Below are 22064 nucleotides of genomic sequence, written 5' to 3'. Positions count from 1 at the left end.
TGCTATGTTTAAAAAAGGATTCTACGCTGTAATATAAAATTTGGAATTGCCATTAAACATAACAGATATCTTTTTTTAAAATCCCAAGTATTTTAAAGAATACTATAATGAGTTTGGCAGTAAATATCCTGCTCATCAGCAGAAAGTCTGTGATCAGATCTAGACTTTAAACCTATAAACAGAGATGGCAGCTGCAATCCGGAGCATGTAGACATTCTAGACTAAAATAGATGGTGTAATAGTCTATGGTGTGGAAGGAGAGTTGGGTAAATAGGCAGTGATGAAATGAGAGAACAAAACTAGAGAAGCTCTGTCTTCTGTTTAAGTGTAGGAGTGTGCTCCATACATCTGATTTTCCATCCCACGCTTCTCAAGTTCAAGGGTCAAAGAATAAAGTTGAAAATGTCTTTCTGCAGCTCCTCTCATCTGGAGCACCACATGAGCAATGAAGGAGTGTGAGCCATTTATTGACTTTAAAACTAACTGAAGAGTGACTTTGCACTTCAACTGACCTGGAAGGTGAGAAAAGAGACTGAGGTCCCTGAGAGACGGAGGCATGGATGATGGTACTATTAGGGGAAAAAGTTAATCTAATAATAAACGACAGCAGTGTGATAACATAGATGTTTTTTCCAGTCGAAAACGTACATAACTGTCTGATGTAATTTGTGTTCAATTCTGATGCCAAATTGATAACATCAGAGACGTGTGTGAGTATGTGTGTGTGCGCTCACGGTTGTTTTGAAGTATATTAAAAAAAGTTTTGCATAATAAGACTGAGAAGCATATGCTACTCATTATAAAGAAATGGTTAAACAGGACCAAGCCTGGTCTGAGAACTGCTTGAGGGCAAATCATTCCATGTTTGCTCATTACATGAAACCTCAGTTCAGTTTCTCCAACCATATTCACCACATCATGTCCTCTCTATTGTTACTGAGCTCTTTGCACTTCACCAATCCAGCTCTGACTGAAACAATGCTGGAAAGGACACGAAGGACAAAAGTTATGATTGCTGCACAGGGAAAAGCTACGCTGAAAACTGTGGGTTTGTCCTGACTTTGATCTTTGCCTTTTAGGCCATCCGTCTGATGAAGGGATTGAAGTCAGCGTATATGAAAAAAAATCTTTCTCTATTCTTGGCCTTAGTGCTCTCATGAGCCTGAAAGAATATAGAAAGGTGGCTTGAGGGGAAAACAAACATGGGATTTGCAGGAAAAACAGCATGTAATGAAAATAGCCTTTGCTTTTCCATCTATGTGGGATTTTGGCTTAAAATTGAAATGTAAGCACTTTGGAAGTTGGGAATTGGGGCTTTTTTGCCTGTTAAATGCTAACTTTAAAAAAGAATTACAATTTTGTTTCATATCAAGTAACATACATTATACTGATATATTTGCACTACTGTTAAATATCAAATGATGTTAAATGATATTTTTAATGTTCTGCTTTCAGTGATTTTCTTTTTATTCTGAACACATTCTAATTTGTGTAATTAATATTGTTTCCAAGCTCCATTATTAGTCCTTGCTGATGTGCATGCTGATATTTTCACATGCATAGTGTTTAATGTGGAGAAATCTTTTCGTGAGAGTCAAGACCTGAAAGTGTTTTTGAGGCTTTTCCTTCCTGAGAGGGTTGATCCTGCCAGCCAGTAGCGATTAGTTCAGTAATCTGATGGAAAATCCAGCCTTGTTGTTTTTAACAGGCTTTTCATTAGACACACACATTCACAGACACACACACATTGTTTTAGAGTTTATAGCTAACACTGGACCACTGTGAGTACTTCAACGAGTGAAATTGCTTCAACTGTCTACATCAGCAAGGTATAATAGGAGCCTGGCACCGCTGCTATAACTCATACGAATGATGCAGACATTCATGCTGCACTCTGTCTCTTAACAATGACACCATCAACATGGTCAGACACAGGCCTTTCTCCTTTCAAATGCACGCTGTTTTCAGTTCTATTAGGCAGTGGGAAAAAACAACTGGATTACACACATGCAGTACAGAGCTTTCCTGTCCTGTGATGTTGCCTACATGCTACATGCAGGGTGTCTTGCAATTGCAAGGCAATGTTAACCACTCACCCACTTCAGATTAGAGCTTATGGTCCTTACACACACTTTCCTAAAATTTTTATGATGTTTATGAAGGAAGAAAAACGAAAGAGAGGAGAAAGACAATTTTAGACCAACTTATCATTCATTGGTGTGAACACAGATATTTCACAGGGGTCATTTCAGCTACTGCACATGTGAATAAGTATCTATGTTTGCACACACGTGTGTGTGTGTGTGTGTGTGTGTGTGTGTGTGAGAGAGAGAGAGAGAGAGAGAGAGAGAGAGAGAGAGAGAGAGAGAGAGAGAGAGAGAGAGAGAGAGAGAGAGCGTGTGCACTTCCTTCCAGGTAAACTCTAGTGCAGTAGAAGTTCTCTAAAATCTAAAAAGGTTTGTTTTATTTATGTCTTGATTTGTCAATATAATTCATTAAAAGATGTTCATTGGTTTATTAATGTGAATCTATTATCTAATTATGTTGGCTTGTAGAAGCCAACATTCTGTTTTGCTTATTCTTCTTAGACAAACTGGTGTACCGTCTGGCCTTTCCCAGTAGTCCCGCCCATAAAATAAAAAAATACCACAAAATAGACGTGATATATAAAAACACTCAGCACAGTGAGGGGAATTGTGTCATGGGTATTCAGGTGACGTGACATGCTCATATCCACTCGCCTCCTAAAGTACTGGTACCCTAGCATACCGGCCTTTTGGAATACCTGCTCCGACATACAGTACCAGCATCAAAGTTTGAGACGACAAACTTTACAAATCTAGTTTATTTTTAACGTTCTAATAATTTGTATATTATGCAAAATTAGATTAAATGAAATTTGGTATATAAATAGAGAATATGACTTTTTTTCCCCAGATAAACCTACTTTAGACGACTAAATCGCCTGAATCAAATCTGAATCTGAGTGCATTGCAAGTCTACACGACAAACCCAACCCGGTACTATAAGTATCTGCCCTGAATCTGCCCTGCCCAATCCAACATTGCCATTACCAATTTAACACCAACACTCTTGCAAAAGGTGTTGTAATGCTTACAATAATATTATTAAAGGCATACAGTTAGTTCTTTGACCAATATCCCAAAGTGGTTTTGCATAATTACATAGGACTATAGCATAAATAGCATAAAAGGTTACATCATTTCAGTAAAAGTAGATTTTATTCCACATTCATAATTCTTTTCCTGTAGTTACAGCATATTATTTCAAAAGGATACGCCTTATAATTCACATGTTAATCATAACCATAATCCATGCATATACAATGCATACATTGGCTGAATTTAACTATGACATGAAAAACGACCAGCCTGTAACCACTGTAAAAAACCGTAGCTTTGGTGACATGGGTGTGGTTTTGTGTGTGTGTGTGTGTGTGTGTGTATATGTGTGTGTGTGTGTGTGTGTGTGTGTGTGCGCGCGTGTGTTTGTGTATATGTCTGTGTGTGTGTGTGTGTGTGTGCGTGTATTTGCCTGGCCATGGAGAGTTCAGAATGAGTGTGTGGGGCTGAGCAGCCAAGATGGAGAAAAAATACGAGTTTGAATAAGTCTTCATAAAACCAGCTCCTTTTTACTAACACGAGTCATACAGTATGTGTTTGTGTGTGTCTGAGGACTAACTGCCAACTGTTCTCATAAACTCATGTTATATGGGCACTCATTCACATGCACAAAAATTTCCTTTTGAGCTTTCCTGCCTTTTCTTTCTCTCTTCCACATCCTCAGGCAACAGATTAAGTCAGCTCTGGAGGTTCTGCACAGGCCCTTCTCAGCTCATGTTACTTGTGGTTGTGGATCTGTAAGTAATGACACCCATTCCTGGAACTATAAAGAGCTGAATCTGTCTGTTAGAAGCATTAGGATAGTAGTACTATGGTGGTAGTACTCATTCTTCCTCCTTTTATTAGTGAATCACCCAGTTGTAGGCTCTAATTTCACCTTTCATGCTAAATTTCCTTTCTGAACTTTGAGAAGCATGAAGATGATTTCTTCCTAGTTTCCAACCTGTAACAATTCATCTTGAAGTGTGTGTGTGTGTGTGTGTGTGAGAGAGAGAGAGAGAGAGAGAGAGAGAGAGAGAGAGAGAGAGAGAGAGAGAGTGTATGTACCTCTTGTACAGAAGTGAGCAGGCTTTCAATTTTTTATTGTTTTCCAATAAAAAAAAAAATTTTTTAATTATGTATTATGCAGTATAAACATTTAACCTAACTTTTATATGTTGTTTTCCTTTCTCTAAAAACTGAGCTACACCTTTAAAGCACAGAAAATATGGAAAATATGGTGTCAATGGAGGGTCAATGAACTGTGAAGTTGGGGGTGAGGACAATAATAACTCCCATCGTCTTAGGCAGTGCGGATACATACGTGGGCAAACACACACAAAGGCGAGCTCTGTCAGGTCTGGCCTTCATCAGAGATCCTCCCTTCTGTCCCACACTAGTTATGTAAATTCCCAGCATTGTCAGTGTGTGGGGTTTGTCTACACTCCAGCTGTGGCCTGCAGCCCATCATTTGTTGTAAACACAATTTCATCAATTCTGATGCATATAATAGCCACTTATAGATGTTCCTGTAAATCCTTTCTGTTGCATGCTTACTAGAAACAGTAAGAATTTAAATTTCCACCAGGAGAAACACAAGGTAACAAAAAGTGATCCTTTGTTCAGGTTAGGGAATCATTTCTTCAAACATCATAAATAGATATGTTATTCTTAGCAGTGCAGTTAACCTCACTGGCCACTTTATTAGGAACACTCCTTTCACCTGTTCACCTGCTCATGGATACAGTCCAATCTGCCAACCATGTTTGCATCAAAGACCATCAAGTGTCAGGTGTCAGACTGTATGGTTTGAGTATTTCAGCTCCTGGGATTGATTTCTTCGGATTCAGAAAACAGTGAAGTGTCAGCAGCAGCATGTCATTTGTGAATAAATTGTTAATGTATTTCTATTGTAGAAACATGAAATAATATAATAATTTAGGTTATCTGAGGCTCATATAAGTATTAAAAGAACCCTTGAATGCATGTGATGGTACCTGTACCATGAAATGTAATGAAATGCATACTATTTAATAGTATACCTAATTGGAGTTAGGTATACTTTCTTGATTTATCAAGATCTAAAGTCATCCAGAAATCAGCATTTTCTAAATTATTGATTTTTTCATAGATCAAGGCAGAAATATAAACAGCATATTTCAGCTTTCAAGTAAGACATTTGGATAATACAGTCCAATTATAAAGTATGTTTTGTTATTCAGGGCAAATACTAATCATTGCTGAAAGAAATTAAATAAAACACCATAAATTGGTAGAAAGAAATTCAGAGAATCCTAAGGGTAATTAGAGTAAGGTGGAGTAAACAAAAAAAAAATCTGAGTTAAGTGCTAAATTGATTGTTTGTTTGTATTAATTTATATATTCATTTATTCACTCATTCATTCATCTTCAGCAACGTGTGTCCTGCATCATTATCTAGTACAGTGACTGATAATGTGCTGTTGTGCTGTTACAAGCTTGTTATTTGTTAATGACTTTCCTAATGACTCAGGATGCAGAGAGTGTGTGAGTAAATAAAAAGCAGGAATGACTGAGAGGGTAAATGAGCAGGTGTGGGCTAATAAGGTCACATGAACAACGAGGTCTTTATTGCTGTCTGTCGGGAACTGAAATAGCAGCACATCATTGCCAAAGGAAAAAAAAGAAATTGGAAACATGTTTCATTGCCATGGGGAATGTATCACTTTAAACAAAACCATGTCTGAAAATTCATCTCCATAAGCATCTATCTATCTATCTATCTATCTATCTATCTATCTATCTATCTATCTATCTATCTATCTATCTATCTATCTATCTATCTATCTATCTATCTATCTATCTATCTATCTATAATAATATATAACTATGGCATTCATTTATACGTTTGATAATTCAGTCATCTTTAGTAACCAAGGCAAGACAACAAGACTGATTAGCTATGAGGCATATCACAGTCATCTTACAGTAGAATCAAGACAGCATGTAGTTTATCACTACAGGAAACTTTAACATTTAAAAGCATGGCTCTATCAATGTCTCCCAAAGCTATATAAATGCCTCTTCATTTTTTTTTCTCTTATTTTAAAGGTTACTACATTCTATAAGCACTGCCTACTGACATGATAATAAAAATGTCTAAGTTCGTCAGATCACATGTTTAAATGCCACCCGTGTTGTTGACCTCTGTGAGGTCAACTATCACACTCCATAAACATGTAGCCCCAGGTTTTTCCTATTTCTTGTTCAGGTCCTCTGAGGTTTTGCCTAATGGGTGTTTTCCACTTTCCTGTACCATAAAAGAGGTCACTGTCTCCTAGAAGAAAAGCACTTTGTTGAAATTAGAGATATCCTCTATATCCTCTGTGATTTTGGAGCTTTGAAAGGAAAAAAGATATCTTTTTTTTTAGCAAGGTGAATATAATGCTACATAATTCAGTGTTATATGTGCGAGTTAGATAAAATGCAATTTCAAATATTGAAATATGTTGCTGCCTAGTTGCCAACAGCTTTATCTGCTGGATGCTGGATGAATCAGCTGGTTTAAAGGTTTAAACATTTCTAGGAATTTGCCTCTAGCAAATTTGAAACTCCAGAGTTTGCTTGGTCCCTTTTTGCTAATTACATTACCGAGGGTCAAAACTATTGTGTAATACTATGTGTTGTTTCAGTGGTTTACAAACACAAACATAAAAACCCTCATGTTTACTTGGAAACAAACCACAATGTTCATTAATCCATCAGTGATTAAGCAACTTCTTTCCCTGTTTAGTATTTTCTCAAAATTTATTTCTTCCAGATTCTTGTCTTAACGTGGGGATGAAGTAAAGAGGTTTGTAAAAGATGTGCTAAAACATTTCCGCTGTTACAGAATTTTTTGGGAAAGATTTTGTGTGCATGTGATTCTTTGTCATCTGAAATTTGGCGGTTAGAAAGATTTATCGACAGTTATTCCTGGCCCTGGGGCTAATAATTTACAAAATTTCTAACATCATAGTTAAGCAGTCTCATTTTTATTGGGTCTGATTAATCAGTGATTCAGTTAATTAACTAATCAACAAAGTCACTGTTTCATTACAGGTATTGATTGATTGCTTAGATCCTTTAGAAGGAAAAAAGTCTTGCTAGTCTTACCATGACCTTTTGCACACCATACATTGCATACTGCACATATCACTTTGGAACTCTTTTCATACTGGTCAATTGACATATTTTGCACATTATCATGTATATAACACATCTAAATTACTGTATATACAACTTATTTTTCTGCATTCCTTCTCCATTCATTGCACTTTTTGTAGTTTTTATTTTTTTCATTATTCTTTTTTTAAGATTTACATTTCTATGTTTATTGTTTATTTTCTCTTTCAATATTTATCCTTTTATTGCACCTTCTCTTTTCTCTTTTTTACAAGGAACAGTCGCAAAACACATTTCACTACTTGTCATATCGTGTATGTTTATCTATTTGACAAATAACATTTTAATGTTGAATCTTTATAAACTAAGTGAAAATGTGACTAGTTTAGGGTGTGTGCTCCTACACATCTGTGTTTAGGTAGTCAGTGGGGATGAGAAGGTTGAACTTAGGGCCTGGAAATGATCCAGAAGTTTCTTTTTTTCCGACCCCACGGCAGCAGGTTCTAATTCCCCTCTGGTAGGCCAGGTTAGGCTGGAGAAAGTGGACCAGATTTGTTTTCTTTTTATTAAACTGGCATTTGTGGTATTCACATCTGTACTCTTGAACACCCTTCTCTTCCTCCACATGGGCCGCTGGATGGGGAGAACAAGCCAAGGAATGAGTAGAGGTGCAAGAATGAGAGGTTGTGTTAAAGGACATGTACTTCTCCATTCTCAGAGGAGCAGCTTCTTTTCCTCCGTGTCTGTCCTCTGTCCTCATCCTTTGATGTTTTCCATCAAAATTAATAATGCATCTCTGATTTCCACCCCTTCCTGACCCCCATCTTCGGATTTTCCCTTCCACATTTGTTTTAATACGTCTGCCGCTTTAGATATACCTTTCTCTCTCATTATCCACCCTTTCTCGAGTGCTCTCCTCATCTTTCTGCTATTCTTCTCTTGCCTCACTGTCAGAACCTTGGCTCAAGATTCCACACATGCCTTTAATTTAGGAGGGAGGCAGCCCAGGAGTGCAGCTAGCTTACAGCTCAGGAATTTTCCACCCTCACCCCGATCAGAGCACATGCTTGCTGATGGAAGGAGGGAGAGAGCGAGAGGTGTGAAGCTACCGCCCAGTTTTTACCCCACTGCTCTGACATGGCCTGTTTACTCAAGCAATATCAAATTTAAAAGGGAGAAGGTCATTATAAAGGAACTATTGAGAAAAAGAGAGGCAGAAGAAGTAAGGGGAATGGCTGAGATGGAGTTAAAGTGCAGAAAAATGACTAATTCATAGTTAATGAAAAATAAATATGAATAATTGCTTCCGGAAAAAAATTACTCTTTTTCTGATCATTGACATGCATACACGTAAAAAATAAATAAATAAATAAATAAATAAATAAATAATCTAAAGCATTCTTTGGTTTAACCCACCAGTACTTGTAAAAACTGAATAACACATAGAACTTGACCAAAACACCTAAAACTATTAACTATATGAAGAACCCTTGAGGAACCCTTAAAATGACATCACAAATCCATTCTGATCCTATGAAAATGAAAATGCATCTGTCAGAAAGTGATAGTACTATTTTTGGATTTCAATAAATCATAAGAAAATGAACCCACCCTTAAGACTAACCATAACATTCCTAAATCTTTTCATAAGAACTGTTATGAATTTGCAAGTCTAAGACCATGTTGCTTAACAATGACCGGTTAAAAACACAACTGATTGTTGATATGGCGATAAAAATGGAGATAATTCAGGTTATCGTGCATTAAGGGAGTAAGCTGAGCCAAAGTTAAGGAAATATTTTTTGTATTTATTGTGCTCCTACAATACCCAAAGGGATGATGAAAGGAAGGCTACTAGAGTGGGAGGAACTTCAGGAGACTCACCACATGTGCTTACTCTGACTCGCATCATTCTTGTGTGTCACATTGTACTCACGTTTTCCCTGACTGGAAAGCTTACGGCTCCCTTTTATTGTGAATAAATGAATATTTACATCAGCTGTTTGGCTATTGTGCTCACATTCCTCATCTGCTAGTTGCCTGAGATTGAATACGCTGAATTTAGCTGATGAAATCTTTCTTTTTCAGTCTGTGAGGCTAGACGGAGAGGTTCAGGACAGCTCTGGTGAAGAGTTCAAAAGAATTGAAATAGTAATTACAAAGGACTTTGTGAGTGGCTGAATTGTAGGCTTAACTAGGTCACTCTCTTGCTCTCTTTGCTCCATTCAAAACATTTTTTTTCTCTTCTGTATTTAGTCTGACTGGAAATGTTCTTTATTTTAAAGTAATTATCTAGGACTCTTGGGACTCTGAGACTCTGCCTTCCGTACCATGAAAAAGGATGCTGAAATGCTTGCTGATTTTTCGTCTGTAACCCATTTAAAACTAACTTCAAGTTAAATGGCCTGTATCCAACTTGTAGTATTATCAGATGAATTATACGCTTTTTATACTCTATTGTGAAATGTCAGCTTTCGGTACCTAGATACTGACTTTAACCACTGATTATTAACTTAAAGTTTGGCATTTTGGCAGTCAGCAGGACGCCATGCAACAGTTTGTTTTGAAATTTCATCTGCAGACCTATTACAAATGAACAGCTTGGGGGAAAGAATGCCATTGCATGTTGCTATTATGTACAGTATATTATTATGAACCAAAACTATTTTATAGTCTGTAAAGTTTTCTATTACAGTATAATGGATTTGAGATGAACAAGTTAATATGCCATTCAGCTGGATACTCTCCATTTGAATGAAATGCTTAGCTTTATCTAAAAAAAAAGTTTTGGAAACGTTGTACTATATAGATCCCGTTTAACAGATATTTTGACAGCTCCACTCAGCTTATTCACCCTCAGCTATGCACTGTTACTTTATGTACTAAGTATAATAAAATGTTTGTGTAGGTCATCTGAATGTTACAAAAATCAAAATGAATCAACCGTAGGCATGTGAAGAGATTTCCTCATAAATGAACAGTTGGAAACATTGTTAAAAGAGTAGGAATGTACAAAAGCAACAAATCTGGCCAGACATAAAAAAGCACATTAATAGAAAATGGTTTAACATTTTACTGAACCTTAAACTTTATTTATTTATTTATTTGTTTGTTTGTTTGTTTGTTTATTTATTTATTTATTTATTTAGTGTTTAAGATACCTTCTTAAACTGCATCCTTTTTATTGATTCACTTGAATGACACCTGTTTATCATTTAACTTAATTTTATATACAGCCGACAACATTTATTGGAATGTCATTTCTTTGCTGAAATATATTTATTCATGTAGTAACCTCTTGAACCGTGTGAGTTATGGAGTGACCTTTTCCTGTTAAATATGAGGAACATATAATCTGCCTGGATGTTTTCGAGAGTGCACTGAGAAGCAGTGCAATCAGCTATCACATGTCTCAGATTTTGAATGAAGTTATGAAGAAACCCAACACTCTTAATGAAGATTTAAGATGTAAGATTGCCCAGTTATGGTTTCATTTAAAATCCAACATGCCACAAGACAGAAACAAAACAACAACTTATCTAGCTGTTTTGGGTCCAATTACTTAAGGCCTGCCTCCTAGTTCATTCTATTTCATTCTCTGTCATCAAGCCAATTCCTTCTCAAAAGCCCAAGGAGCCAAAACATGGGTGTGTGCCATGGAAACTCTCTCTCTCTCTCTCTCTCTCTCTCTCTCTCTCTCTCTCTCTCTCTCTCTCTCTCTATATATATATATATATATATATATATATATATATATGTGTGTGTGTGTGTGTGTGTGTGTGTGTGTGTGTGTGTGTGTGTGTGTGTGTGTGTGTGCAATAGTTTTATTTGCCACTAATGTGAAATCCTGCGTATTTGTTCTATTTTCAGTCACTTTCACTTCTTTGTCCTTGTTTTCAGAAACTCTTTATGGGTGGAAAGGACACTTAAGGGGTCATTCCAGAATGGTGTAATCCATCATCTGAGAGTGTTTGTACTTTTTGTGCTTTTGGTTCTCTCCTATTTAGATTATATTTCAATATAATATTGTCATATAGCCACGATCCTCATTTCTTGCCTCACACATTCATTTTTTTTTCCTTCTGGACTGTTATAATGAGAGTGTTCAGTTGCTGGTGAACTGATTACATACGCATATCTCTCTCTCTCTCTCTCTCTCTCTCTCTTTCTCTCTCTTTCTCTCTCTCTCTCTCTCTCTCTCTCTCTCTCTTTCTCTTTTTTTCTCTCTGAAGACAGAATTTACCAGCTTATAAATGTAAGACAGTAAGACAGGAAAGGTCAGAGGTTAATACACTGGTCAAATGATCCTTAAGCCTTAAGTCCCACTTCAGGTTATATGTATGATTTTGGTTGACGTTGGGTCACGGGTCACATACTTCAGCAATGACACACACTTCACATAAACAAGACCTAAAATAACAAATACTTAGTGAAACTTTAACATGATTCATAATAATAATAAAATAATAATAATATAATGGGCAATGCAACATTCTGTTATTGGAAAATAATATATCTGTCCTGAAGTCTCTCTCAGACTGTTAGTCTCCCTAACTTCAGAAATTGCTCTTTGTTTCAATAACAAGTTTTCGATGTATTAGGCTGAGGTTTTGTGGAGCGTCCACCATACAAGTCCCTCATTTTAAATAATAACATATAATGACTAGTTTATATATTTAAAACCTGTGATTTTAATTACATCTGGCAGTACAGTCTGAGCTGTGCTATTATATAAAAAAAAGTCTGACAATCATAGCCAGGAATTCAAACCTTACATAATTCCTATGTCTTCCCCTGTGGAGTCTTTCCCCATGGAACTTTAATCAAGTTCAACTTTGTAATTGATGTGGCTTTGTGATGGTGGGGTAGCCAGATATGCTTAGGAGAAATCATTTACTCTTTAGAGACCTGATTCCATGTGATTCGGATAATTATCATGTTTCTGAGGGTGGGATGTTACTAGACGTTCCAAGGAAATTCTAAAAATAAGTGTCAATTTCTGCTTTTCCTGTGTATGGCTTTGGGTGGAACCTCTAAACAAAAGGTGGCAATAATACAAAAAATTTGCTTGGTCATTTTGGTGATAACAAAATATGTATATATAAGTGCTAATGTGCTAGTTTCATTCAAAAAAAAATAAAATAAAAAAACTAAGACAGTTCAGATGAAATCAAATTGATTTTATGTACTCCTGTTCACTACATGTTCTTTTGATCAGAATATGTTTTACCTGAGCATCAGTAAGATGGTATGCTGCTCTGGATACTTGTTTATATTTAAAGATTTCTGGCCTGAAGGATAGCCTCTGTTCAGTAATGATAAGGCTCTGATATCTAACTTCTCATTGCTTTTATCTCCAGGAATGCTGAGGCTATCAGGCAGCATTCCAACACTACAGTAAATGGGAATCTGTGGTCATGGGAGTTTTGGAGCTACTCTAACCAAGCTTGGTGACTTGGATAGATGCCACTAAAAAAAAATCCCAAGTTTAGGGCGAATTTTTGCACAATAGCAGTAAGGGACTGATTAAGCTTTAAGGCTAGGCTTTAGGGTGAGTACACAGAGAATAACCTGTAAATGAGGTTTTATATCTTTTTCCATTATTGTTGATATGATCATTGAGGTGAGACACAACTGAGGCATTCTTTACAATTTTCTTTATATCCTTAAAGGGATTTCTGATCATAGAATTTTGCCATTAAATAAGTGGGTTTTTCCTTGTCTTATGGAAAATAACCCAAATCTTGCAGGTGGTCACTGTAATGTAAGAGAGAGCACAGTAGAAGCAGAGATCGTTCAGGCAGTGTTGGTGGTCTGGCTGTAGCATGGCGTGCACACTTTATGGGGCAGTTGAGTCCGCCAGCAGGAGGATGTAGCGCAGTTAGCAGAGATGCTCGCACAGAAACTTTGAACCATTAAAGTGGGCATTAAAGAGGCCTGCTGCTGGAATCCTTCTAATAATGGAGACCACCTTACACAGCTATAGCTACAAAAATACAGTACTGTATATATCTTATGAACACCTGGATGGTCATATTGATTGCTAGAGTAAACATCTGCACAATTTTTTACTAGTTTAAATGCTAACAGTATTTGCAGTTTTCTATATTTGGTCTGTTTGGACCTCTTTTTTACTTTGCAATATTTTGGGCAATACAGTATTTAAGTGATATTAAGCATTGGACTAAATCATTGGCTATTGTTCTGTTCAGATCACACTAGTGAAAAATGTGTTTAAACCATGTGCTAGTTGCTTTCAGTGGGCACCGCTCTGTCTCTTATCTTTGTGTGATCAGCTTACATAAATCTGTCCTGACCACAACAATTTTAACTCTCCCATTTCCCCACCACTATTTGTGTATCCTATGTATTCCTCCTATTTTAATGTTTTTGAATATATGTGGTGAGATAATATGATCTTGTGTTTACCCCAGCAATTATAGATTATAATTAACTAAAATACAGTTGATTAAAACTTAACAGATAACCACAAAATGAATACTACTTGATGGTTTATATAATGTGATTAAGTTTCAAAAAGAAAGGGCATGTAGTTTTTTACTTATACTCAAATAAGTATTAAATCTTTTACTTAAGTGTACTCTAAATCCTCAAATATCCTTTCATACTGCAGCTTTATTCTTTCATACTGCAGCTTTATGTAAAAACTTGAATATCCATCCATCCATCCATCCATCCATCCATCCATCCATCCATCCATCCATTTTTTGAACCCATTATCGTATATAGGGTTATGAGGAACCTGAAGTCTATCCCAGGGGACACAGGGAACAAGGGGAGAACACCCCTTGTGGACAGGGTGCCAACCCATCGAAAAGCGCAATCACAAACAAACTTTCACACACCCATTCACACACAATGGACAATTTATAGATTCCGGGGAGGAAACCCCCATAAACACAGGGAGAATATGCAAACTTTGAAAAAACACAGGCCTTGGATGAAAAACAAGCAGCCAACCTAGGAGTTGCAAGGCAAATGCCACTAACCACTCAACCACAGTGCCTCCAAAACTAGATTAGAAAAGCAAAAAAAAAAAAAAAAAAAATCATATACAATGTTTGTTTTGCATCCCAGACTTCAATATTTAACATTCAGTATTCACCTTACAAATCAGACTCAATCCTTGAAGCAGCTATAAGATTAACTTTTAACTACTGTACATATAACAAGAATAACTATTAAATTATATATTCTCTGTAATCTTAAAAAAATGACTACATGATTTAATGTCCCTAATTTATACTGAAAAAGTCCAAAGAAAAAAGTTCCCTTAAGGTTTCTTCCACTCTTTCAAAAATACGATCTATTCTTACACCAAGAGGGTAAACTGTCACAATGGAGACAGAGACTCTTGCTCTGTTTTATTCTCGCTCTGTCTGTCTTTCTCTCTTGTTTACTTTGCCTTGCCTCACTGGAGGAGCCTTCAGGCCACAGACCACTATGTTACACTTGGACCAAAGAACACTCTACCTCATTGCTTCTTCCCCCTCGAGCACACTCAAAACAATATTCAAAATCCCCTCCCAACTCTACTCTATGTATATCATAGCAGCTAAAATAGAATGCTTACTTTAACTCAAATTCAGTTTACATTTATTGTACAGACTTTGCTTTGTCGACTTTATCAACAGATGACTTAAGGAATAAGGAATGCAGATAAAAATGTGTTGGTGGGCTGCTGAAATAAAAACTATTTCAACCTGGAGCAGGGATGTTGGTAGGCATGAGAGGAGTATAGACTATGGCGCGTTTATTTAATGATATATGATGTTTGGGTGTGATCCTAAGAAGGGATTACACTGATTACTCACTAGTAATTCTAGGAAATGGAAAACAGTAGTTTGAAGGGAGGTGAAGAGGAGGCTAATTCAGGAAAATTACATACAGGATTGAGTCATGTCTCACTGTTTTTTAGTCAGTTTCTTGTATGTTTGTTTTAGCAATCAACATAACATTGTACAATTTTTAAAGCCTTTTTTTTCTTTTTTCAATTTATTGAAATTAAATAATTGACCAATTCCCTTCCACATCCTACTACTATAACGTCATGTGACAGCTAAACACATTTGGAGAAAACTACTAAGTTCCCTCTTCCACATACATGAGCTCATGAACACATGTGATTGGCCAGTATCTCTTTGATTGACAGAGGAAAATAACGTCATCCCTTCCTCCCAGAGAGCATGGTCAATTTTCTGTTTCTTGGACTATGGTGGATATGGCATAAAAAGATCAAATTAATTTCTGATATTAATCCTTACCATATGAAAACAGATAGTGTTTTTTAAACACTAACAAATATTTTACAAATGTACTCTTTTAGGCTATTTTAAATTTTAATATGTGTAAAGTAGTTTAATTCAATGATGGTTTAAAATTATATGCTCTCAGTATAGTTTTCTTTACTCAATTTGCTTTCTCTTACTTTCCATTCGTGAAATAAATTGTCATGGTATGAATTTTACACAATGTTTAGTGTTATGTCAGTTCAGTTTTTTTCCAGTGCTATAGGTACAGTATATTTGTCAGTGAAAATGCACGGCCCAGTGCAAAGCAGCTGCGTGAATATAACACTATACCAACATGCACCATCAACCGACCAGATGTCCCGGAATTTAATCCTGGAGTCTGTACACACAGCTGAGGCGCAGCCCTCCAAGCTGTGCAGAGCTTCCTAGGTTTCTCACTTGTTTCCAAACTTTCCATTGATATAGACTGAATTATATGTCCCATGTGAGCGTGCGCATATTACGTGGAGATTTTGAATCACTTTTCCTGTCATCCAGAATAACTTCATCTAAACTGTCTCTTTTCTCGCAGTATTATCACTCAGTTCAAACTGACCCAAGCTACAGTGAGAGAAAAATGGAGGACAATGTGGCAGTACTGTACCTGGTACTGAAACTGAATGAGGGTGACATCATTCAGGTCCAGTGCTAATAGACATCTAAGTTTGCTAAATAAAGCAGTTTGATATATAATCATACACAGCTTTAGATTGTAAAGAATCTGACTGTAGAAAGGTGCTCCTTGGTGTCTGAGTGTCTAATGTTATTTCACACTGCTAAGTGGGTGTGTGTTTTACAGTCCAGTGATAGTTGGAGCACTGACCAGACTGTAAACATTTCAGAGTCCTGCACTCACGTGTCAAAACACACAGCATAGCCTGTCAGTGACCCAATAGCCTTCTATTATTTATTAGTTCACTTCTATTGAGTGAACAGACACTAAGAATGTGTCTACTTCTCTAATGTAAAAGTATGGCTAGAGCACACAAAGACATATCGCTATACAGTATATTATGGAATATTATTTGCAGTTCTGTATATTCTACACAAGCACTTGTTCTTTTTTCTGTGACTTGGATTTTGAATACCCTTTATTTTGAGCAATTACTCTAATTGTGGAGTGGGATGCAAATAACTGCTGGAGTGACCTTTAAAATGTCCCAGAATTTTCCTGCTTGGGTTTAGGTTTATAGTTTTCTATAAAAAAGGATTAAAGAAAGTAAGGAAATAAACAAAATTGCAAAAATCAACTCAATGATTTTTTTATTTATAACTCAATTATAACTCCTATGAATTTGTTTATACATAGTTAAATATTTATAAAAAAAAATAGTTTGTTAGAATTGCAAGTTCATTATTCTTTGATTTACAATGTATAACAGATATTGATCTCTGGATATTAATCATTAAGCACTCATTAACACATTGATTCTTATTACAATTATTATAATAATATATAATCTCATTATCTTGTGTATATTTTATGTACACATCACATTTGGTCACATGTGATCATGCTGAGAGTCAGCTTAGTTAACATAAGGGCATCAATACCAGATCAATGTTGGATATCAGCAACCATTAAAAAGAGAAAAGCTGAGATCAGGCCATTTCAAGTTGTATATAAAATCTGAGAGCAATAAAATCCAATGAAATTATAAAATGTTTCCAGGAATGAATTTTATATTTCTTCTGTGGCTTGTATTGTCTCCCTCTCTTTGTCTGTCTCTGTTTTCCTTTCTCTCTCCCTATATTTTTGTCTGTCTTGATTAAAATGGGGAATCTCCTTTCTCAGTTCTCTCTCTCTGAAACAGTCTGACATCATATTTGGCAGACAAAGGGTCTGTGGTAGTCATGTTGAATTAGCCAAGATGTCTGATGTGTGCATGGAGAACAGGAAAGCCCTGTTTAGACTCAGTATTAACATCAGTCTTCAGTGACCTGAAAAAGGAGAATCATTCGCACCTTAGTAGGAGAATCAGTGTTTATGAATGAAAAGCTCTAGTCAGATTGATCACAAGTAAAGAATTGCTTCACCTTTTTTTTAAATTTGTCGTTATTTAGCAACATTTATACAGACATACAGTAGTCTATTAAAACACCATCTCTTAATATTCTTGTTTAGTCAAATAATGTGAACCCTTTTAAACTTTTAATTGATTTACCTGACTATAACAGTAGTCTATTAAAAAACACTGTCTCTTGATATTCTTGTTTAGTCAACCCTTATATGAACCTATAAATAACTGTAAAAGTTCACTTACCGATCAATATTTACTGCATTAAGAAGTTACATATACATATTTTTTCATAACCTATATACAAAATTTAGATATATTTATAGCATTTGGTAAAAAAAAAATAAAAGCATAAATACTGGAAATTATGTATAGAGTTCAGATTTTTAAGTTTCTTTCTTTCTCTCTTTCTTTCATTCTTTCTTTCTTTCTTTCTTTCTTTTTTACTTACTTACTTGAACCGTGAGTGAAATCCTTCTAAAAGACCATTTCTTTTTCATATACATGAATTGGTATCAGCTGCATTCAGGTTTAGCTCCATTTTCACACCATAAAATAGACACTGAAGGTGGGTTAAGTGTGCACAACCCATCCTGAATATCTTATAGTTCTTTGCTATAACAGGTCGCTGTATGAGATTGTGGGTCTGCAGTACATCAAAGTGAATCAGCTTGAAGCACTGTACTACATGTAGACAGCAGTTCAGAAGTCAGTTCAGAGGTGAGCCACCACTACATGATCCTCATGTGTTAAACGCAGCACCCCTGCCCCATCATCCCTCTCCCTGCCATGCTTCTTCCTCCTTGACCATAACCAGATGCCCCAACTGAGGGCAGAAGTTTAAGCACATCTCATTCTCTTGGTCTCTAATACTCGACCCCTCCCCACCCCTCAGCCTCTGCTCCACCCTACACACATCTGTTCTGCGTTACTGTGGTTGCTTGCTCAGGAAAACACAGTTGCTTCAGGATTTGCTGCGGTCAAGGTGGAAGTGGAGGAGGAGAGGTGAATCATGGGAGGTCTGCTTGTCGCTTTAAGGGTATTTTCTTGCCATATTATGTGGTGGATGAGTATGCAAAACCACCTCGGCACTACAAATATCCACTTTGTGTGTTTTCTGTGTAACTCTGTATGGGGGTCATGTTTGGAGAGGGTGTTTGGTCTGTTTGGGGTTTGCAGAGCCCTTTCATATTTTGACAGCATTTTGTTTAATCATTCATTAATTTAAAGCCTAATTTAATTGGGCTTTTTCAGTTCCACTCTATTTATGTTTGTGGCTTAATTTAGAGATACTCAATGAATGTTTAATTTAGTTAAACAAAGAGGCTATTGTGACATGAATCAGACTCTTTCCTTTCTTCTTTCCATTTTTTTTCCGGAGGAAAAACTGGCGAGATTAGATGCTGTGGCTGGAAAATGGAGAGCAGTTTCAGCAGTCTCCTTTGTTGTAATCAGATTTCAAACAGATTTGCTTTTCTCACTTACTATTAAAAGTTTTAACATACTGCAAATCTTCCTCTTTTTAAATTGTCATATTGAAAAAGGTGTTTTTATATATTTCATCATTGTTAATAATTTAACATCATTTTATGTTTTGCTTCACCACACTTAAAAAATGTACATTTGTAAAATAGCTTCATAAAATAATGACACAAAAAATGGGCACTGAAGAAATCTTTCCTCTGTAGACAGGAGACTTTTTATCTCACTAAAAATAACCATCAATATTCAAAGCTCTGCACTACAGCATAAGCAAATATACTGAACCACAATATTTCAAAAATGTTCCCTTTCGTTGCTTGGTTTCATGTGTCAGCTACAATAAGTTTGGTGGTCATCAGAGGGTCCAGGCCAGACAGGCCTGAGGAATGGGTCAATTCGTAGCGCTGTTTGGTTATGGAGACATTTCCTGTTCTGGTAAGATGTTATAGACCCAAGTGACCACAGGACAATGCAAGAGTTCTAAAATAGCTATGCTAAATTGTAGGTTCGGAATAGACCAGTGGAGAAGAAAGCTTGAGTTCAGTCTTCAGTAACTGTGTGTTTTGAACACTAGTAGTTATATCATCTGATTTCAGTTTGGCCTCATTTTGAATGTGAGGGTCTTGAGAATGCCAGACATGTTTTCCTACTCAAGAAACCACAGTCTGACTTTTTACTATTCATGCTTTTAGCAAGATAGTATAAGTGCATTTGTGTTTATCAGAATATCATGTTATTGTGAAGTATAATGACTGGGTTGGTTGAATAATGCCTCTGTGTCCTCTGTTTAAAGTTCTGTGTGTGTATGAGACATCACAGTGGTCTACAGTGGTATACATTAACCTGCATATGGATTGGCTTCTGAAGCCTTCCAAATATCTCCTACCTACCTATAGCATATGTATAGCAACAATCCTATTCTTACTTTCACATGAATCTATGCTCTCAGTGTTGGTCTACTGGAGCTCATCACTTTAGGAATTGGAAGCAGAGATGTGCCATTATATTGCATCACACCCTTTCCTGGTCCTATATTATGGCTGCAGGATGTGAAGTAATCCAACTCCCAACCGGATGTGAATCAGAAACCTGAAGCATTTAACCACCTACCTGAATTCTACTCACATGATGCAATATAAGATTAACATCTTGGCCACATTGTTGTGTATCCTATCTTATATCTTTACAAATCATCAATACAGAGACGCTCATTTAACACAGGCCAGTTGTTTGGCTAACTGGCAATGCATCATGGTGTCTTTTGTCATTCTGGACTTCCCAGTATACCTACTGTACTCTAACCATTATTTGGTGTGACCATCCTTTTTGCAATTTAAATTGCATCAAGGCTATCTGGTACACTGTTCCGCTGTTATACTGCATAAAAGAGTATGTCTGGAAGGCTGGCCTAACTATATTGGATAATTTTCCATACTCTATTGAAGACTGTAGCTTTCTCATTTGCTTCCAGCCTCTGTCATGTCTTTATGATTTAAGTATAATGGTATGCAATTGAGTGGGCACAGTGGCTTAGTGGTTAGTACGTTTGCCTTGTACCACCAGGGTTATGGGTTTGTGCTCCCATGTTCTTTTTTGGGGTTTCTTCCCCCAGTCCATATGTTGTCGTGTCCTTGTAGGCTGATTGGCATCTCTAGATTGTAGTGTGTGTATGTGTGTGTGTGACTGTGTGTGACTGTGTGAGTGAGTGGGTGCAATTGTGCCCTCTGGGATATGTTCCAGACTCCCTGGTACTCTGTGTTGGATTGGTGGTACAGAAGATGGATGGATGGTATGCTTCATGTAGATACACTACACACTGTAATATGCACTGCAGACTTTGTGCCATAAACCCAAATTTTATCCTACTTTTATTGCTATTTTCATGACTTTTTTTTTTTTTTTACTTCAGAGCGGATACTGCTTCAGTATTCCACAATGAATGAGTGTTCTAAAGTTTGTTTATCTTAACTTAAGTAGCACGGGAAATGTGTGAGTTCAGGAAACAGACCTTCCATAATGGTTAGATTTACACCAGCAAGATAAGCACCTGATAGGTAATATGAAGTCAATTGGATTTATCACAAGCATTACAGTGGTTGAGGCTCCATGACCCTGATCATCCACAATACAGATGTGCAAATGTTGTGGTGTCTCTGAAAACATATCTAGTGAACACCAAAAACAAGCTCATCCCAACCCTGAACTAACCACTTTTGTAACTCTCCCTTTGAGAACTGAGGTGGGCTGTCGATTGAGATTTGCCCACTAGATACAAACAACACACTTTCTGAGGAACATCTTACACAGATTTAGTTATATGTGCAACATCTGTGTCAATATTATGAAATCCATCAGCCTTTGTTCTTTTTAGAGCTCTCCTCCATCTGTGAACAGTCAGCCATGAAAACACTCAGGTATGTGGAGTTTTGGAGATTGTGTGGTTTTCTGTGTGTAGATCAAATAATCCTTTCATTTGAAAAAACTTGGACCGATTAGACGTATTCTAATTTTTTTTGTGTTTGAATGATTATGTGTTTAAGGAAAGGGGTATTTCAGGTTCTAGGCACTGTGCAATGCATTCACTGTGGGTCCTGATCCCATCTCTTGAAGATCAAGAGAAAACTTTTTGTCCTGGATCCTGGACATCCCCTTCATATAAGTCCTCTGTGAGGAGTTAGATTTGCCAGGTGTGCAAAGGAGTGGAGCTCTTGAGACTCTAGTTGAATAGAATGGCAAACAGTGCTCAGATCTGGTGTAATGTACAATCTTGATGTAACTATTCTTATGTATCACACTGGCAGGCCTATTTCATGTATGTATATTTTTTAAATTACATTTGATGGCCAATTTGTAAAACTATTACTACTAATACTGTTTTGCTGTCTGCTGCTAAATATACCCAAAATGCATTGTAGATTAAATATCAAATTCAGTAGAGAGATATAGATGACCAGAAAATGGTAGTTCTCATTTATATACACACTGTC

Source organism: Tachysurus fulvidraco, chromosome 8 (assembly GCF_022655615.1).
Source record: "Tachysurus fulvidraco isolate hzauxx_2018 chromosome 8, HZAU_PFXX_2.0, whole genome shotgun sequence".
NCBI lineage: Eukaryota > Metazoa > Chordata > Actinopteri > Siluriformes > Bagridae > Tachysurus > Tachysurus fulvidraco.
The sequence above is the reverse complement of the archived record's forward strand: the minus strand, read 5'-3'. Positions refer to the sequence as shown.